At 39.7% G+C, this 21,129-nt stretch overlaps 1 protein-coding gene across 2 annotated transcripts in view; it reads right to left on the bottom strand.

Moving 5' to 3' along the window:
• The window catches only part of lpp (LIM domain containing preferred translocation partner in lipoma), a 178,549-nt gene extending 173,920 nt beyond the window's left edge, over nt 1-4,629 (bottom strand). Inside the window, exon 1 of one of the 2 annotated variants that reach the window (XM_028587317.1) lies at nt 4,486-4,629. The gene's annotated coding sequence lies outside the window, so the exon portion shown is untranslated. Of the gene's footprint in view, nt 1-4,036; nt 4,417-4,485 lie in introns of those variants that run through there. The other variant, XM_028587318.1, reaches the window with a different exon arrangement.
• Nucleotides 4,630-21,129: the final 16,500 nt, after the last annotated feature.

Genomic DNA, 21,129 nt, shown 5'->3' with positions numbered 1-21,129 from the left:
CTCATACATGCCAAAACATTTTGAATAATGCCTGTCACAAGTTCAAAGAGCCCAACATGATGTCTTCATTGCTTATTTTGTCACACAGACCAGGCAAATCCTCACATTTGAGAAGCTGTAACGTGCACATTGTATTTTTACTGATGAATTACTTAAACAATTAACCAATTACTTGTTGATTGATAATCATTTAATTGACCAGCAGTTTCAGTGTGGTTTAGTTTAGGTAAGGTAAGTAACTTTATTTGTCACATACACGTACATGTAGCGAAATTCATTCTCTGCATTTAACCCATCCCTCAAGGGAGCAGTGGGCAGCCAATGACAGCGCCCGGGGACCAACTCCAGATCTGAGCCAGTGCCTTGATCAAGGGTACTGACTGGAGAACCTAGTACATGTTTTTTGATGGTGGGGGAAACCGGAGCACCCGGAGGAAACCCACGCAAACATGAGGAGAACATGCAAACTCCACACAGAAAGGCCCCGAACACAGAACCTTCTTGCTGTGAGGCCACAGTGCTAACCATTGGGCCACCATGCTGCTAGTAGTGGTTTAGTGTGGTGTCTGACTTAGAATAGATCATATACTTGATTGAGTTTGTGTCTGATAATTATGTCAGTTTGTTAGGTACATAATTATGACATGCATTGTCAGACACTTATCGTTTTGTTGTTGACCTTACACTAGCAACAAGACATGAAGCTTTCTTGGGACAGTAAAAACGTCTTCACTTAAGTTTTAGATACAGGAGTAATTCAGGTTATGTGACAATGAATTGTCCCGCAGGACTTTTTTTTGTAATCCATCAGACAACAGTATTGTCATGCAAACCAGCCTATTACATGTCACCCCTACCGGAGAGCACAGCAGACATTTCACACAGGTCCATGCAATGCCCTGTATGTTGTCTAAAAAGTCTGGTGTCATTATCTGTTCAAAATAATGTATGTAATGTATATGTAAATTATGTAATCTTTTTCTGTGGTCTATGCCTATTTAGGTTAAGGTAAGCTTTTTAACACTATAAAATAATAAAACCTCATTGTTTCTAGGGGTGGGACAAAATATCAATAGAGCAACATATTGTTGTCCGTCATGTCATACGATAATCGATATACTGGCACCAAATATGGATATTTAAATTAATAAAATAAGGCGCTCTAAATAGATTTCCCTGCTCCCAGCGTCGCTACTTCATGGCTCCTTGAGGTGGCACTCAACACATGAATGAGGGAAACTAGAACATAAGTTAACTAGCCAAAGAGGAACATGTTCCGTATGACATTTGATTACAAAATTTGGTGCGTTTAAAAAGTGCAGTCTGAACGCAAACTGAACTAAATAACAAAAAAAGGCAACAATGTTGCACTTTAACACATGAATTGCACCGAGTCTGCCAAAGACCTAAGAGTCTTAGGTCAATCACTAACCCTACATTTTGCACTCGCATTAAAGGCTTCTGTACTGCCAATGGAGGGATAAGTGACTGTCTGAGAAACACACATGTATTGTTCAGGTAAGGAGTCCCTAAGTCATCAGCACAACATGAGGCTATGGTGGTACCTAGTCTGGCATTGATAAACCTTCCTCCACAGTGCTGCGGAGGAGGGTCTGACTAGTCCACACAGCATTCCAGGATGGGAGAAAAACATGCTCTGGTTTATCGACATTTCTTTAAACCAATCACAATCGTCTTGTGCGGTGCTAAGCTCCAGACGGACCCACGGTGCCTCTGCTAAACAGTCTCCGGAAGGAACTGGTTTTGGTGGAACATGTGTACGTTCAAAAGTGGTTTTAGTCGTGCAACAGAAAACTCTGATTGGATAGATAGTCTAGCTAGCTGTCTGGATTTACCCTGCAGAGATCTGAGGAGCAGTTAACCATAGTCCTCACAAATCCACCGGAGGTTAGAACGCCAACACAAAGAAAGAGGACGGACATCCGGCCGAAAAGAGGGACATACGGCAAAGTTTCCGGCGGCAACAGAGCAACCCCGGAAGTGGAACGTCGTTGATACCTAGCCCTGGTTTTGTGCTTCTCATGTTACCAATACATTCAAGTCACATACATAAGCATCCAATTGTCTGAAAAATAAATACCCTGCAATCTTTGAAAAACCCAAAAGGTTGTTAAAAAATGCTTACCGCTGTTCTGGAGAAAGTTCCACATTCTTTAAAATGTCTTCTAACTATCTGGATTAAAATATATTCTGTTTGTTGCACAATAAAATTGATTTTCAGCTAGTTTCTCAAGTGGCGACTACATTTCCTAAGCTAGGTGGTTGGAAATGACATATGGCCTTGTTCAAGCAAAATATTAATACATTACTTTGTAGGAAAATATTGAATATTGGAAAGAAGCATGAATATAGTATATGCGTTTGGTTTTTTTTCATTCAAGTTCTATAAAGTGTGCAAGGAGATATGTCCTTTCCGGCTACGATCTTTGTTTGGATTAGGAAAAAAGAGTTGCAACTTGGGAAACATGTTCAAAATCGTTTTTATCATGGAGTAGATAATATGTTTTTCATCCAGATGATTAGAAAGGTCTTTTGAGGATTCTGTAAATAGCTTCAGAACAGCAGCAAGTGTTGTTTAATGACCCTAGGGCAAATATTGCCAGGTATCTGCAGATTAAAAGTAATACAAGAAACACAAAAACCACAATGCATCTTGTCATCAGTTTTGGTACTGGTTAGACCACACTTACCACCGATTACAGAGATGTACCCTAGCTTCTGGTCACAAAAGGTGACACTTTCTAAAAGCCCACCGTCCTGGCCTAAAGCTGTTCATTTTGAGTCTGCAAAACCACTGCTGTTCCTTCCAGAAAAGGACATCCTCATTAAAATAACACAAACAGTAGAATGACTTGACTAAACCTACCAGGGGGGCCCTGGCTCAAAGGCAGTTGAGGCACTCATCTCTTAACTTTAACATCATCAACGCTGTCAAACGAGTCCTTTCAAACCAGATTTTAAAGACAGTTCCGTTTAATGTCGCCTGAGTCAAAAATGTGTCGGAGCAACGCCAATGTATTCGGTTTGATGACAGCACTCTCGGGGGACCTTGGTGTTATTGATTTGAAATTCAACATCTAAGTCAAAGTTTGAATTGAGTCTTTCAAAAGAAGAAAGTGGGACTTGTTTTCTTTTTTTTTTTACGTTAATGACATTTTATGGCACAACAATATCTATAGTCTGGACCAAGGTTCTTTTTTCTTTTCACAAGAGATGAATACAGTGGACAATGTTAAAGCTAGGGAGGTATTTGGTATGTAATCTTTGTGTGACTATGACCCATGTTAAAGCTTTAGAGGAAATCTTGAGGCATGAAGCAAGACGTACACGCATGCATACAAAACTTTACAATACATGTGATGCATGGAGTGACATTTGATACTAATAAACAAGGTTGCAATACTCCAGCATACCTAGAAATGAATGGGATTTGTTTGGTTTGATTGATTTGTCCTTTGAAAAGAATTATAGTTAACGCAGAGAATGTAATCAGCAGGGCAGACAATAGCTCAGACACAAAGTTGTGAGACATTGATTCAAAGTGGATAACCGTATCTCACTTGTCACAAGGTGGAAGAAAGTCACTTCATTCAGAACTGTAACTTCTTGTTGCATACTAAAGTGGATAAGATACAGTAAGGTTACCTGACATGGGTCTATACTGACTTGTTACAGTACACAAGACTTTAGGTGGAGCCAGGTGTGGCCATTTTTTTATGTCATAAATCAAGGCAGTGATGTCTTTTCATCCAAACCAGGGTTTAAAGTATAATGTAGGCCTGCACTTAAACGTTGGTCCACTCCTTACGGGCCTCAAGAAACCTAATATGTATGTAAAAATAAAGTTAAATGGATACAGAAATCACAACAATTGACCAGCAACCACAGTTTCCTTCAAGTTAATGATAAAGACCTAACAAAACAACGTGGCGAATCTATGCTGTCGTTACCAAGTCAGTTCATAGAGTACGGGGGTAACGTCAATGTTATTTTATTAAAACTAGCAAACACTCACAAAGCTGACACGTAGGAGTGTGGTAAAGTGAAATTCTGCGACATATTTCTCTGCTGAGGGGGGCTCTCATGTTTCTCTGGTGACAGTCGGTCTTCCGCATTGCTCAGCAGCACAACCCCAGAGACGCCCAGGGTCCCTTTTGGCAAAACTTGACGTTCACAATGTCTTCTATCCGCAACGCATGACTGAGCCTAGCTCAGCACTAGCAACCGACAAGTTAGCTTCGTTAGTATCCTCATGTAACATTAGTACCAGCCAAGGCTATCGTGTGAGTCCACGCCCTCATTGTGAACTCAGTCCGAGCTACAGTAAAATTCATAATATAGGCTAACAAGGCCGAACAAACACTGGGTTATTATCAGTCATACATTAAATCACACTAGTTTAAACACAGCCGATAGTCGCAGATATGTTAAAAGCGCTGAAGAGTGCTCGGTCGTTTTGCTTACCTCGCTTTCTAGGAAATATAACAGGGGTTTCAAATCCCACCAAAAAGTGAAACTTCTTGATCCAAATTGTGGGAGAGTTGTAGGCAGTGACGTCACGCTCTGAAATTCCAGCCGTCTCAGAGAGAGCTGAGAGGTTTGCCCATGTAAGGCAGCAGGCCAGCGGTGGTACCGTAAAACAAGGAACAAATGCATAGTAAAATGTTTATCGGACTGCAGTTTCCCCTTTTTATTCTAAACTAAACCCTAGGACTCTGTGTCCGAATTAGATTAGATTAGATTCAATTTTATTGTCATTGTGCAAAGTACAAGTACAAAGACAACGAAATGCAGTTTGTGTCCAACCAGAAATGCAAAAAAGCATAGATAGGTGGTGCATAGACAGGACAAGAAATCTAGTGCAGTGTAGACAGTAGTATACAGTTGGTTTGTAGTAATATAAATATAAATATAAATGTGTGCAGTGTATTAGCAGTTACCTTATAAGAGCAGAATAAATATGACAGATGTTGATAACTAATTGTGTCATTAATTGAAGCATACCAATAACATTATATATAGTTATATACAATTATGCACACCTGCTAAATGCAATCCAATTAAATAGCCATGCAATAGTTTACAGTACAAGCTTTGTCTACCTGATGAGTAAAATAATGTACAGAAATGGACAACTTTAACAATTAAAACAGAAACACCTTATGTAGGCCTATTACAACTTCACATCAAAATATGGACCAACAAGTGACCACAGAACTTAATCAACACTTCTCAGATTGTATCAAACACTTCAAGGGTTGTGTCACATACTGCACTGCAATTTATGTTATACTGTAGGTGTTTATGCTGTATCACTCTGAACCAGGGGCGTAGCACAACATTAGGAAGGCATTCTCTATGGGCACCTCCCCACATCCACAGCTATTCATTCTAGCATCTTTTTGGGTCCCCCTCACATGAGGGCCCTGGGTACTCAGTCCCCTTTCCACCCCCAGTCTGACACCCCTGCTCTAAACTACTAAGACTTAATGCAGATAAGGACTATTATTGCTACAGTAAATGCTGTCTGTTATGCTGTGTTTGTTTGACTTGCGAGTGTGAGTGATTTTTTTCAAGGTATCAGCTGAACCAACACATGATAATTGGACAAAGGGCTTTGACATTGTGAGGTGCTGGCTGGAAGCAGCGCAGTAGGTGTTTCAGTACTAACAGATCACTCATCCAGTGAAGTGTGAATTGACACATGCTGTAATTTGAACAGATTCAAATTCATACACTGTGTGTCGCATGCTGCGGTACCGTGTACTGACATGCACTGTCTGTCTTCTGGAACCATGAGAAAGTGGGCGCTTGCATGTTAGGGTCTTCACTTCAACTTGGCAGTGTGATTTATTTTTTCACTTTAATCTAGTTTTGTTTATAGTTAATATTAAAATCTTACTAGCCAATAGTAGGCATATATTCAAACAGTGGCTTACATGTTAGAATCGCACAAACGCACAACAAAACATCCATGCGTACATTTCATCTGTATGGAAGAGGATTAGGGCCACATGTGAAAACATTTATTTCAATTCTGAGTTTAAAGTCCCAATTCTGAGAAAAAAAGTCAGAATTCTGACTTTTTCTTAGAACTTTAAATGCTTTTTTTCACATGTGGCCCTAATCCTCTTCCGTACATCTGTGCCAATATACCCTTTGTTATAGTTATAGTTATGGTTTAGTAGTTGTTATAGTATACAGGAAATTAACTTTTTAAGTGTTTTGTACTGACAGGAAGTGATACAATATCTTTACTGCCAGACGTCAATCAAACTGACTATATATAGACAATACTTTAAAATGCAACTGGCAATAAACTTTGTGAAGAGAAAGCAAAATGTATTTTACAAAGTTTAAAAGCAGTATTAAAGGAGACCTATTATGTTTTTCCATATTTTCTGTCATATATATAATTTTACAATGTCAGATGTTCATATTAAACTTTAAAGCTTTCTCAGCTAACAAAGAGGAAGGTAGTCTATATCCACGACGTTGCACTTCCGGGTTTGCTCCGGCGTCGTCGGAAATGTTGCCAGATATCCTTCTTTTTGGCCGGATGTCCGTCACTATTTTGCAGAGGCACCGTGGCTGCGTCTGCCACTTGGCGCTGCCCAATACGTCAATTGGTTTAAAGAAATGCCAATAAACCAGAGCACGTTTTCCTCCCATCCCGGAATGCTGTGTGGTCTAGCCAGACCTTCCTCCGCAGCGCTGTGGAAGAAGAGGTCTGACAATGTGAGACTAAGCTGAAGGTGAGGGACATCCGGTGGCATTTCCAGCGGCACCTGAACAATCCGGGAAATGAAACATCGTCACTATTGTGAGTAGATCCTCCATTTCCTTCGGCATTGCATTTCCCTGTGGAACAACAGTGTACATCAACAGCAAACAAATCAAAATCAAGCATTTGGTTTTACTTTGTCATGATACTTATTTTTAAAACCCAGCCCGATCTGGCGGGGGTTTGATTTCTTCCTGCAGCTCAGGCTTAGCCTGGTTGACACCAGACCCTTCTCAGCTGTAACTGAGAGGGGGTCTGGGAAAGCTTCATTGACAGTTCATTTCCAAAGGGGTGTCACCAACGGACGCCGCTCATATGCCTCTGGGAGCATTGGATAGTCCTTCAACCAATCAGAGCAACGGTCCGGGTGACGCTGCGCTTTGGTAGCCGTCATGTTGAATACTAAACAAAAAGCTGCTCGCCATCGCTGCGCTATCGTCGTCGCGTAAAGCCCGCCTCAACGGTTGTGATTGGTGCCTCGATTTTGGGGACATTGGAAATGGGTTTGAATGGGTTCTTGGCCAGACTGACTTGCAGAGCAAATCTCAAATTTGCCGGAAGTTCATCAGGGTTTACCCAGGCTAGCTCAAGCTGGAAACCTGTACGTTTATCTATCCTGCTTCTGTTACAAATTTGCGGGAACCAATCACAAACTGGCTTATCCACCTGGCACGCTACTGGCTGGTTTAACACGATGACGATAGAGAAGCGACCAAGCAGCTTCTTGTTTACATTCAACATGGCGGCCACCGAAGCGCAGCAACACGTTGATTACGCTGTCGCTGCTATGTCACCCGGATCGTTGGTCTGATTGGTTGAAGGACTATCCAATTGCGTACAGAGTCATTTGAACTATGCCCGTTGATCCAGCCTCTTGTGCAGTAGAAAATACAGAGCAGACTCCCCAGACTAATGTTGAATCTTAAAAGATTGAGCTTGGTCTTTTGATAAGCATCTTTAATCTTAAACATTCAGTTACTATTTATTTGAACAATACCTGAATCTTCTAGTTTATAATAACTGAGTTCCTCAGTTCCCTCCTTCTGCTCGGCTTCACTTGAATTTGGAGTTCTTTAGCTGCTTTTCGTTTGTCAGAGCTGCAAACGCTTCTGATGTTTGATACATGCAAGCGCCCCTATCAGATCTCCAACAGAGCTTTTCCTTCATGTGGGCTTTACCTGACCTCAGTGATCTTTGCCATGCAAAGTAGACAGTTAGAATGCATACTCGTGATTGCATGCAAATACGGTAACTGCTCTTTCACCTCAGATTCTGTTGTCATGGATGTATCACAGTGTTGTCATTCATAACGCTGACATTGCGTGTGTGTCATGCATTTGTGCATTCAAATACATTCAGATATTGTTGCTTTTATCTCTGGGATGAATATCATTACTGATTAGTTTCTATGACTTAGTTTAATGGAAAATATTCACAAGAAATGGAAGCTCTGTCATTCTTTTCATAGGCCAAATGTGAAAAAAAAGAAAAAAAGAAGAAGAATTCACTCTGAGCCATATCTTTAAACCGATAATTCTTACTTCACTGCAACTGATTACATTGTGCTCCAAGCTGTGAATATACTTTTTTTTTTCACCGTGCACGAGGAAAGCATAAACAACGCTTGCAGATCGAGCACACTGATAAAAACCAAAAGATTTGAGCTATTTTAGTGTCTTACCCGTGCATCCCCTCATCTCCAAGTTCCAGGGCACACTGAAAAAGGTAATCTCATTTGTAATGTGTGACAGCTTATTTGCGAGTGTGCACAATTTCTTTTTTTTTTTTTTTAATGGGCCCGCCAGTGATTTCTGCTTCCACTGATTTCAAAAAGTTTTAGACGACACATGCCATCGCCTGTGAACTCAAGTTATCAATCAAGCACCAATTAACATGCTCGGTTAGGGGAAATCAAGGGCTCTTTGATGTTCGGCAGTTAGGCAGCGTCGCTACGCATGTCATTGATATGATGGGCTTCAATTTTATCCTCACTGTACCAAAACATATGACAAGAAATATGCTCACAGGGTCCACCACAACAGATATAATTCACACTGGAGATACGTTTGATTTGATGACGCTTTATCTAACTTTGTCGTGTTTAACTTAACTCATTTCAAATTACAGACGGTCAACACAGCACAGAAAGCAGCCTCGTTTGTCATATTTTAGTGTTTCAATTGTTCCAACATCGGATATCCTGTTTTATTTGCTGGTTGTTAACACTGTCTTCTCCCCCACACCACTTCCTCTGAAGTAGGTAAACCTCAAACACTATAACAAAGCAGCTGCACAGTTGATGTGTACTTCCTCATAAACGTCTAAGTAAAAAGCATGTGTTTTGCATCTACATGCTGAATAGGAAAAAAACAAAAACAAAAACCAATTGTCTTCTAAATGCAGCTCTCCAAGTTTTCAGGAATCGATGGCTGATGGGGACATCCACATTCCATCAAACTGTACAACAATTCACAGCTTTGTGTGAGATAACTATCTCATTACCTCATACATTACAAAATTGCACTTTTATTCTACTTAAAAGAATTATGCACACTGGTTACTTCATATTTAATATTATACATATTTTATTTTGTTTTATAAAAACTATGTATATAGGCTGTACATTTTATGCTACACTTGTATATACATGTACATTCTTTTTCATCCCTCTAAGTATATTTCTTTCAGTAGTTGTTCTGGCATTCTTTATCTTTGCTATCTTATTTTATTTTAGCTTATTTATTATTTCTAATATTTTACTTGTATTTTCTGTATGTGTGTGAGTGAGTATGTGTGTATGTCCTTGTTACTTGCTGCTTGTAACAGAGTCATTTCCCAATTTAGGATTAATAAAGTCCATCTATGTATCTATCTATCCAGTGGTGTAGTCTATGTGATACGCAGGTAAACGCAGTATAGGCTACCCACTAAGAAAGCTCCAGGATTTCCATATATCCACTTAAAAATGTGCAATGACATGTAACAACATACTTTCCTTTATATGTTTGATATATTTGGAATTGTCATCTGTGTTTTCCTTCGCATAGGCTAAATAAAGGTATTTCCACTGTAAATTGGTGCATAAAAGTGTATCAGAATGAAGGAAATGAAGTCTTTGATGCTCAAAATTTCCCTGTGGGAGGACACCCTGACACCCCACTTTGATATGTCCAATATGGTCCACATATTTATATAGTAAAGTATACCCACTAAAATACATTAGACTACACCACTGTATCTATCTATAACGCAGGTCACATCCTGACATGAATTTGTAGTTAATGTCGTTTGGTATCTCACTATGATCATTGTCAGTAGGCAGGCAAGTCCAGGTGCTTTGCACAAAAACAACACAGAGATCTTTGCAGAAAAAAGAAAGGAAAAAAACCCCACAAATGTGGGAACTATGTGTGCTCTGTTAATTAGAGCTGAGATAGCAGAGATTAGTCTTCAAGCACAACCGTATTACAGAGAGTCATGCCAAATAAGGAGAAACAAAAGTAGGAGAGAGGCAGACTCACTACAAAAACAATGTCCCAAAGCTACTAATCAAACAACTCCCAATCTAGATCTAGACCTCAGATTACACTAATGAATTCTAATTCTTGTGTTTTAGCATGTAAATATGTATTAAAATGGTAGACAGAGACAATCTCTGCCTACAGCAAAGGTTTTAGCAGAAATTATCTGTACGTGTGAGCGTCATGCCACACCTTTGAAGCAGTATTTTGTTTTTTGGATCCTAAAAATATTTTTTTTGGGTGCCATTGAACATGGCATTTATTTTTTTTAAATGTACATGACCAACTTTCTTACCTCTGAGGGAAATGGATTCAGCTGCCTCTGTTCCTCAGCAACAATAGAATATTCAAGCGCTTTGTCTGGTTGATATTATCAATACATGCAGCCTTCAGGACAGCATGGTTTCAGTAACAATATGAACAAATATTACATTTTTGATCTTTCCTGAACCAAAACCATTAAATGAACCCAACTCCTAAAGTGGTTAAAAAGCAGAAGGTTTGATCTTTCTGTTAAGAAGAAGTATTTACTGTAGGAAGCAGGCTCAAGGGTTGGATGCAGAGGTCAGAAGCGTTTTCTTGCAGCGGTGTTTAGCCTGTTTGAGCTATTAAGTGTGAGCCTATTTGGAGATTTAAAGGGATAGTTCAGCTTTTTTGAATTGGGGTTGCATGAGATACTTATCTCTAGTCAGTGCAGGGTTCAACAATAAAGGTTGGCCGGTGTCCCGGGGTCCAAAAACATTGTGATATCTGCCTTCCAAAGACTCGCAACACTGTTGAAAAAGGTCTCTTTTAATATCTGAGTTTTGATCCCCAGACAGGCTTCATTAGACATACAGTAGATGCATTCTGTAAGATGACGGAGAGGAAAGAGTTGCACAGCCTGGACAAGTCAAAAAACAACTTGTTCAACACGCTCAAACAACAACTCCCAATAGGTTCATCTTCTCATAGCCCAAACTAAGGCTTTGAATTCAGTGTATACATTCCTGAAGGTTTGTTTTTCTGCTCAGGATGCAGAAATCCCATATGAGGGAAAGACAGAGAATGGACCAGCATCTTCTGACCTTAAACCATGCAGACATTCCTGACCTGTAAAACTACAAACATACAAGGGAAACTTTCCTAAAATCTCAGGGCTACATTCGACCTGCAAAGACAGAGATGATGAATGTTGAAAGTGGATGTTACTAAAAGATTGTCATCACAAACAGAAGTTGTTTTTTTCCAAAGTATTCTAACAAGATGTCACCGTTTGTTTATCATGTTTGGTTAGAAAGCCTGCAATATTTGATAGTTTCCTCCCAGCAACAAACATCATTAATCATTCATACACTGTCTACAGTAAAAGAATTGCAGAGGAAGTATGCAAAATCACGTCATTTGCAAACAATTGATAAGACTATACAAAATCAAAAGCACTGTTTTTAAAGGCTTTGAGTGTAAATTATCTTTTTTTTGAGAGACAACAGTTGGATAAACAACACGTCATTTTATAGACAAACATTTAAACATCTTTTACAAGCAGTGTCAGCATTTCAAAGGTCCTATATTGTAAAAAAGTGAGATGTCCACGTCGTGTTTGAGTCTTAAGGAGGAAAAGGTGCTGTAATACTGTGGAGGTTTCAACACATTCCATCCACAGAGAAATGCACACAGCCCGTATTTAGAAACCGTGCCTTTAAACGAGCTGTCTGGACTTCCATACGGTTGTGATGTCATAACTAGGGCTGCAACGATTAAAGATTTTGTTGGTATGATTATATTCTGAAGAATAATCACGGTTTCACGATTATCACAATTATTATGCATTCAATTATTTCACTACTAATGTATTTTTGTACACATGAACACTCATGTGTTATTTATTGATGCCTTTTGAAACAGAAATAACAGTAACAGTTTTCAATGTTTTGAAAATGATCATATGATCAATCCTCAGCCTTTTTATTTAAATTAATCTGAAAAGATTAGAGACTACAGGTGAATCAGTCACACGACAAACAAGGGCCAAGTTGGCACCAACAATGCCGTCCTTTTGGCTCTCAAAAAGCTAAAAACGGTCCTGCTAGCTGGTGTTTCTGAAAGTTGGAGGAGCTGCTGGACAATATGCACCTGTCATAAGGGAGCTTCACAGCATGTTGCCAAGGAATACATGTGATGGAGAGGTCTCTTTGCATGTCCCATAGGGGATGACGAGGAGTACGTAATAAGTAAGGCTTTTTATCATAATGGAAAACCTAAAAAGGCAAGTAGAGTCGGGGCGAGTCGAGCAGGTACCATGTGGTGGAAAAACTCCATTAGACAATGATATTAGTCACTTGGCCGTTTTCAATTCAAATCAGTACAAAAAAATTGTTTGGTATTAGCTACCCAATGACTTTCTGCTTTTTTTTACTCGACTGTTAACGAAATATATCTTGGCCATTACTTCAAGGAGACACATATAAGCTAGTTTCGGGCAGAAAATGTGTATTATTGGAAGAATCAACTGTATTAACATATTAGCCAACAATAATCTATGTAAAAAAAAAAAATAAAAGAGAAGAAATATTGTGTCATTTTGTGACCAAATTCCCTACACTGTCTTCTTCTGGCAGCTGTGTGTATGGATATTCTGTATTGTGTGGATAATTTCATAAAATAGAAAAAAAAAACACAGTACACATACACATACAGTCCATACCGTTTAAAACATGAACACTGAATTTGATCTTTCTTAGAATATTTGTTCTTGCAGGTATCAACTTTCAGTAGATCATCAGTGTGCTAAAATACTGACACTATAAAAGATTGCACCTGATTGCCTCAAACACACGTTATTCCTGTTACTGACTTTCTGAACACTCATAGACTTTATAATGTAGTTTGCTGAAGAAAGACAATCCTAGACTGTCTATGACAGCGCTGTCACTTTGAATCGTCGTTGTATATGTCTCTCTCACAGGTTTATTTTCTCTTCAATTCCATCTAATGCAAAGCCCGAGATTAGGCACTTGTGACCTTTATTAGAGCTGATAGCAGCCGCCATGGATACCGAGAAGCTCCATGTTGGCACAACAAAGGCTGGTAGTGGAGCTAGATTACAGATCTATGTGATAGCAGGTAAGTGAAAATGACAAGCAAGCATTATCCTTTTCTGATGTGATAATTACCTGCAGGCGACTGCCTCAGAAAGGTTACCATGCACACAAAGGACCTGGAAACGCTCCAGGAAACTGCACCAATGCAATACAGCAGGTTGTTTATGGGGGGGTGAGGGAGGGGGGGGTCTGTGATTTGTGTTGAAAAGAATGCAAGTGACATTTACACACTCGATAGATAGATAGATAGATTGATAATAGAGATTAATAATCTATAAATTCAGGCTGCATCACTCACTGAGGGCTACATTTTAATTAAAAGTTTTTTTCTTGTGTTAAATTCCTCTGCAGACAGTCGCTACAGGGTCAGTGTTTTCAACTTCAAACCGTGTTGATGTGACTTACTGCAAGGCATGCTGTAGAGGGGGGGGGATGCTGTGAATCGTTGATCTTAAATTTCCAAGGGAAAGGCCAAGCCAGAAAATATGAAGTCTGTCTGGGCTTAAAAAAAAAAAAACATTTCATGAAATCGAGTTTGCATCTAGAAGGTTGCAAAAACAAATGGTCCCTTTTAAAGAATTTGCTTGATCCCTCTTTTGTTAATTTGATGCGGGACAAAATTACATCACATGACAGCATAATCCAACATCATTATCAACATCAAAAAATGTGTTTGGCGCTGTTTGGCCCGGGGCCGACGGCAGCGCGGCCTCTGTAACGGGATGATATGGATTACACTTTTGCAAACCGACCTTGCCCCCCTCTCATTTTTTATGCCTGCCAGTCAAACACAGAGATGACCGCCGCTGCCGAATAAAACCCAAATATCCCTCTGATGATTAAGGTCACTCATACACTGCTCTACAGAAGCCATCCTCCTCCTCTAAGCCCCACAGAGCAGGAGAGGGGGGGTGTCAGTCTCCATGTCTTTGTCATTCCTCCCTCAGCGCTGCCCAGGTTCTCTCTGCCTCACCGTGACAGTAAGAGGACAGTACAGTAATCAAAGTTTTCCCCCTGGAGGCGCCGTGACCTGTTGTTGGCTTTCATTTGTGTGTCAGTTCAGAGGTTTAATCTGCTTCATGAGAAGTTGATCCCTGGATCACAGGGATCTGAGGGCTCACCGGTCATTTGCCGTCACTATCCCAAGAGCTCAGATTGTTTCGGGCTGCTTTATTCTGAAATATGATGGAAATGTGTTGGACTAATTTGGCTTTAGCAGGATTGGCTGAATATTAGTCCACTCATCCAATGGATTATCCCCATAGCTGCGATGAACATACTGTACAGATCTGTCAAACTGCCATATACATCTTATTTCCCTCTCATGTTTCTTGTATAAGTGCACATTCTGATGCATTGGTCACTCATTTTTTCTGTCATGATGGCAGCCCCTCACAACAGCGCCTGATGCTGACACAGTAAAGCTGTGCAGCATGTTAACGCTGTTAATAGCAAGAGCTTTGGGAGTTCTTACCCGCTGAGGTGAGCTTATCTGCACAGACAGCATGCATTCATTTAATCTGAGTTCAACATCAGGTGTCGAGAGCGATTACACACTGATACTCTGGCTTTTACATTAACACTATGGATTCATGTGCAGAAAAGTGCTTTGCTTTTTGCAAACAAAAAAATGAAAATGATTATATGCAGCTCAACTCTAATGATTTGAGGTTGCCACGAGTGATTTAAAAAAATAAAAAGTAGTAACACTGTAGAATTTCCCCAAAATATTGTTTTACAGTTTTCAGGATTTTCCCTAATTTTTTCAGTGGCAGTCACATTGTTGACCTTCCTATTGGCTGTGCCAGGTTGAAGTGACAGCTGGCGTGATGTAATAACACCCCCCCCCCCCCACCCCCTCCACGAGACAAGTTATAAAGAGCAATATCTAGTTCCATGGATTGAGATCAGCTTAGGTAGATTAATGCTCCAGGACACTGAAATGTTTGTTGTATAAAAGCTCTGTTTATAAAACAATGTGTCATCGCTGTATATGAAAATCTCTAATCTGGCAGATGGCCTGAGCTCCAGGAGTTCCTCCGCGGTAAAGGCACTGCTGTAGTCGATGGTTTGTGCTCCTGTGGTTTAATGAGATTTTAGATTCTCCGTTCAAATGAATTATAGATAGGAAAACTGGGATTATTTTACAGGCTGTTTAATCTCTTCCTCTTTTTTTTTGCCCCACGGTTTCAGCATTCGTGGAAACGTGGAGCGAATGAGTGCTACAATCAATGAACGCTAGAGTGCAGGCGGCCTATCAGCTCAGAGAGCAAGAGATGCCCTGTGGACCGGTTCACTAACATGAAGCGTGCTCAGTCGACTTGACTCACTTCAGCCCCACTGCCGCTGCCGCGCCCGCCTTTCCAAAAGCGTTCCCATCCTGCTGAACACTGACAGACATGAGGCTTCACCAGAGCTGCTCCGCCACCGCCTGACTCAGACTCAGTGCCCTCTTGCACTGAAGACAGCTTCATCCCTCCAGCTTAGGGAGGGGGGCGGTGGGGGGGGACCAGTCAGACTCTGCATCCTGAAACATATTACTTGCCAGAAAAATACAACTCTGGTGAGCACAGTTTGGGCAGGTTGTGTTTTTGCTGTGCTGGACCTTACCATAGTCAGGTAGAAAATTTGATTGATCTCAGTGAAAAGACTTTTTTTGGAACTGCAGAAGAGGCCCCCCTTCGCTTGCTGAACCTCGGCTCACAGCTTTGAATTCAAGGCGCAGGCACTTCCTCCTTGATTTCCACTACAGATCCCATCATGCCTCACTCCTTCCAGCAGAAAAAAGGTGAGATTTATTTTCTTCTGTTTCTCAAAACCTGCCCTTAGAATGACAACATTTCAGTGCTGGCAAAATAAATGAATGTGGAACATATATTTGACAAAAATCATTGAAATAACAAAAAGTGTAAATGAATATAAAAACTTGACATACTTGTGATTTATATATTGCCATAAGGACACAAGGCTTTGTCCAGGTAATACATTGCATTAAGAAATGATAATTAACACAAATATCAAGTATGACTACTTCAGAGAAATATATATATATATTTCATTATAGTTTCTTATCATCAATGGGCTTGGTCATGACATTTTTCTCATTATTTTGTCTAACATGTCTTAAATTAGCAAACTGTATCCACAGGACGAGTGACAGCTAAAAAAAAAAACATTCTTCCACTGACAAAGCTAACTCGCCAACTCCTGCACTGAAATAAGTGTATATTTCCATAGCGCTCGTATGATGCTCAACTAATCTCAGAGATCAAATCAATATAGTGCTCAATCGCTTACTCAGTCACAACATTAACAAGAGGGAGCATGCAAAGTATCATTTACAGGGGTCACGATAAAACAACTGACATCTGATAAGCAAATGGGAGGACCGGAATACAACAAATAATGTCCTCACAGGCTTATCTACAGTATGGAAATACATGTAAAATAGACAGTCAGCATGAGCTAAGAAAGGATCTGAGTGATTTGAGAAACCTATATTTGATTCACTTATGATTTCCATGTGAGAATCTTTCCACAGCTGTACAAAAGAAAAAAACAAAGGTAAGTGGTTTGAGTAAAGCTATATCAAAAAAGACTTTTTACCATCAAAAGTCTCCTTCAACCTTAGAAAACAGATCACTAATGCACAATGCTAGATATACTATGGCTGGTTCACATGTGATTATATCATAAAATGCTTGTGGTCCCATGCACACAGAACACTAAATATGTCTGTAGTGCTGCAGATACCAAGAGTGTCTGCGTGTGTGATGTAGAACAGATAACAATTGTGTGAATGTGTGAGCACAGGTGTCACTCTGCTTTCTTGCATCAGCCCTTCCACCTGGCATTTCCTGGGCTTCAGAGTTACTCTGAATGAAAGCACTGAGGGATGCAGTAGCTCTTAACTATGATACATTAGTAAGAATTAATTATATTTAAAAATATGCTCATTTCTTTCGTTTCAAATGTGCATAAATGCAGGTTAATGAGGCCTGATGGTTATATGAGTTGATTTGCTTCTTGCAAACATAAAGAGTGGGAAGTTTTCCAGAGTTTAGAAGGCGAAAGCACTGTTTGTCTGGTTTCATGTATTGGCTGAAATACAAGACAAAGAAAAAATATCAATCAAAAATGATACATTTTAAGCAAAACTAACAGATTATTCAGAAATTTAAGAAATTTAATGCATTATACATGTATCATGACTGATATATCACAAACATTTTTGAATGATCTCTTCTTGAATCCATGTAAGTACCCACAGTAAAATTCTTCTTTTTTGGGGGGTAAAGCAGTTGAATTCTGTGGCTTTGGTGGGATTGCTTTCATCCTCGCCAATCCCATGTTTCCATGTTGGATTTAAATCCATTTACTGCTTTGGCTGGAGGAAACCAAAAAAAATAAAAAGCTGACATGAAAAATACACCTATATAATACTAATAGAGGCTGTGAACGTTTGATGATGATCTCTACTGAAATACACTGAGCGCTAATGCCAGATTTTTCCCATGAAATGAAAATATGAAAGCTCATCTAAAGCCTGTTTTTAGCTCTTTTTTATGTAAATGTAGTGGACTTGCCTGTGAGGAAATAATATATTTCATAATAAAATGTAACAATGCTTTACCCAGAATTCCATATGATATTGTGGTATTTTTCAAACACAGGAGCAGTAGAGACAGAGAGCTGAGGTGGTAGATGTGCCAAGTGCTTTGTGTGTGGTTCTTGTTGAACTGCGGCCTGGAGCTAGGTGTGTGTAGTTCCTGTTTAACCAGCCCTGTGTACCAGGATCAGCAGTTGGCATTAGATGCAGGCAGTGGGAGCTATGTAACATGGGAGAATTTGATATAAAGTGAAATTAGGCTGGAGTGCAGCGGCGAGAGAGAGAGAGAGAGAGAGCGAGAGAGAGAGAGATTAAGAACAGTTAACTGATGGAATGAATGACATGAGAGCCGAGTCCAAAACAAAACACTGACTGTGACTCTGTGTCTATACAGAGAGACTTTGATTTTGCTATCGTTTCAGCATCAGTTTAACTTCTATACTCTAAATGAGGGGTCTTTAACGTTTTTTAGGCTTAGGACCCCTTAGCTGAAAGGGAGACAGAGCAGGGACCCCTTACTACATGTATTGTATAAAAATGTAGTTGCATATTAAACTGGGACAGATGCATGAAAATGGATATATAATTTAAACATATGTTAAACATACACGTAGAAGGCAAAGTAAGTCCTTAAGCTTTCAAATAATATACATCAAACAATAATTTGGTTCCCCCCTGCAGTAACTCTGAGGACCCCCTAGAGGTCACAGACCCCCTGTTGAAGATCTCTGCTCTAAACACAATTAAATTGCTTGTGAGCAATCATTCCAGTAAAAAACAAAGACTTCAAACTGGTTCAGTGGCCTTTATGTCCCCATAACCATGTTATCATTGGAAGATTCCACCGAGACATACGGAAATACAGAAGAAATGCTATCTGCATTGTATACACAGCGCAAATGGCAAGCTTGAAATGAAATCTTCACAGTTTACATGCTCAGCTTTGCACAAAGTTGTATTTATTTTACACTCCTGCAGCGTGTCAGTGGTAATGTGAGACCCTTGAAATCAGTGGATGCCATTTCTAGAAAAAGTGTGATTGAGTTTTCCTGCATTGTCACCAAAGTGCTGGACAATGTCTCAATTATGTTCAATTGAAGTGTGAAAAGATACGCTGAAAACACACTTTGAGCATCTAAGCAGGCATTGTACACAGATACACGGACTGACAATCTGTGCGTTCTGGAAAAGTCCAGAAGCATTAAACGCGTTAGAAATGAATCGCCGGTTGACCACAATTTCACTTGGTTGTAAATGAGAGGTTGTGGTGAACTCAGTTTTGTTGCTAGGATGAAGACTATGGTATTAAATTAAACGGGAAAACATCAGGCATGCATTGGTACCACTCTAAACGTGCTAACAAACAGGGAAGAGGGCTAAATAATTCACCAAATGTAACCAAAAGTTTAACCATAAAAATCCTAGCTTGCACTTTCTGTCTGTCTTCCATCAGAGTACAGTTTTTCCTTGTCTTTCATATTTGTGTTTACTATTATGGAACTGGCAAAGGCCTGGTGGTTGTTGGTGAAAGCTTCACAGACAACATTGATAGGGAGTAGTCACTTTCATCATTTCACAGCCTTAATATGAATCAAAAGTGTAATATGACATTGAGAAAATATTAAATAGGTTATACAATGCAAATTCTTTAACACAAAGTAACACATGTTATATACATTTATATTTGAATAGTTATAGTATATAATAACTAACACTCTCAGTGTAGTTTTGGTATAGGCCTACAATATATCTAATCCCCATGTTCAGGTACAGCAAGTAGCCTACTTTATCTCTGAAAGTGTTGTCAGTAATACTCTGTACTGTTTACAAGTTTGTGTAATTTGGGGTTTCTGTAGCCAGTGACATTTCATTATTTGTATTTTAATTTCAGTGCAGATGTAATGGCATTGTACATTTTAAGTTTTTATTTGAAGGCTGAGGCTTCATTAATAAACACAACCCCATCATCATTTGAGATGTTACTTGCTATGAATACCTTGTCTGATAGGCTACAGTATGGTGGCATAGTATCAGGACATTCTGGCTAGTGTCTGTCACGCACGGCTTGGGGCAAATGGCCCGATGATGGGCCTATTTGAGAGAAAGTCCAGGGCTGTTTTTTAGCCCCAGTCCGTCCCTGCATAGATACAACGCAGATGGACACGTAGAGTAACACTACAAAAAGTGGATATGGTTAGTTTTTTTTTATACAATGCAATTGTCGATGTTTGGGTCAATTTGGTCAGGTTTGCATTCTTACTACTACAGTAGCACTTAAGGTGTCCTATATCATTTTTTAATGGACACCCTGCAGCCAATCAGAATCGAGTATTCACCCAGACCATGGTATAAGTAATGACAACAACACTGTCGGCACGTCCACATGATACAAGCCTTCCGTGATCGCACACGCGCCCCTCCCCAACGCAGTTGCTAGTAGCCAAGGAGGACACGGAGGATTATAAAAACATGAAGGACTCTTCAGAAGAGGTCATTATCTTCACCACTCGAGTTTCTGCGTGGTAAGGTAACTGGACGCCCCAGTGGCAGAAGCTGAATCATTCAACCATTTATCCATTACTTTTAGCTAATCATTTTGACTGATTACTTTCAGATTTCTATTTCAAATAGATTTCACTCACTGTTTTCGACTTAACTTTAGATAATCATGTCAGCCGTTGATTCATTTCTTTTGGCACATTATTTCAAATGTTTATGCTCTCTTAGCTAACTCTTTAAACTACGTATCCATTATTTTTGGCTAACTATTTTGAAACGTGTGTGAGCTTGCTAGGAGATTCCCCCTGTCTGTAATATGTGTACATTAGTAAGCAGGAGAATGCATGTTCTTAAATTCAAAAAAAAAAAAAGACAAAAAAAGTTGTGTGATATGAGGAAGGAGCCTCCCAACGTTTCACACACCCAACATCCAGATCTACAGTGTGATACTAACTAATAGGTGTTGTGACAGCAGTGCAGGAAAGGGGGTTGATTCAGGACAGATGATTCTTATTGGATCATAATTGAGGGTGGTGCAATGAAATAAGACACACTTGTTTACCGTTTAAAATCTCTGCACTAAAGCTGAGAGTGGATACTGCTGTTAAAATA

Source organism: Perca flavescens, chromosome 9 (assembly GCF_004354835.1).
Source record: "Perca flavescens isolate YP-PL-M2 chromosome 9, PFLA_1.0, whole genome shotgun sequence".
NCBI classification, from domain to species: domain Eukaryota; kingdom Metazoa; phylum Chordata; class Actinopteri; order Perciformes; family Percidae; genus Perca; species Perca flavescens.
Note: the sequence above shows the minus strand (reverse complement) of the source record. Positions and strands in the feature narration are given on the sequence as shown.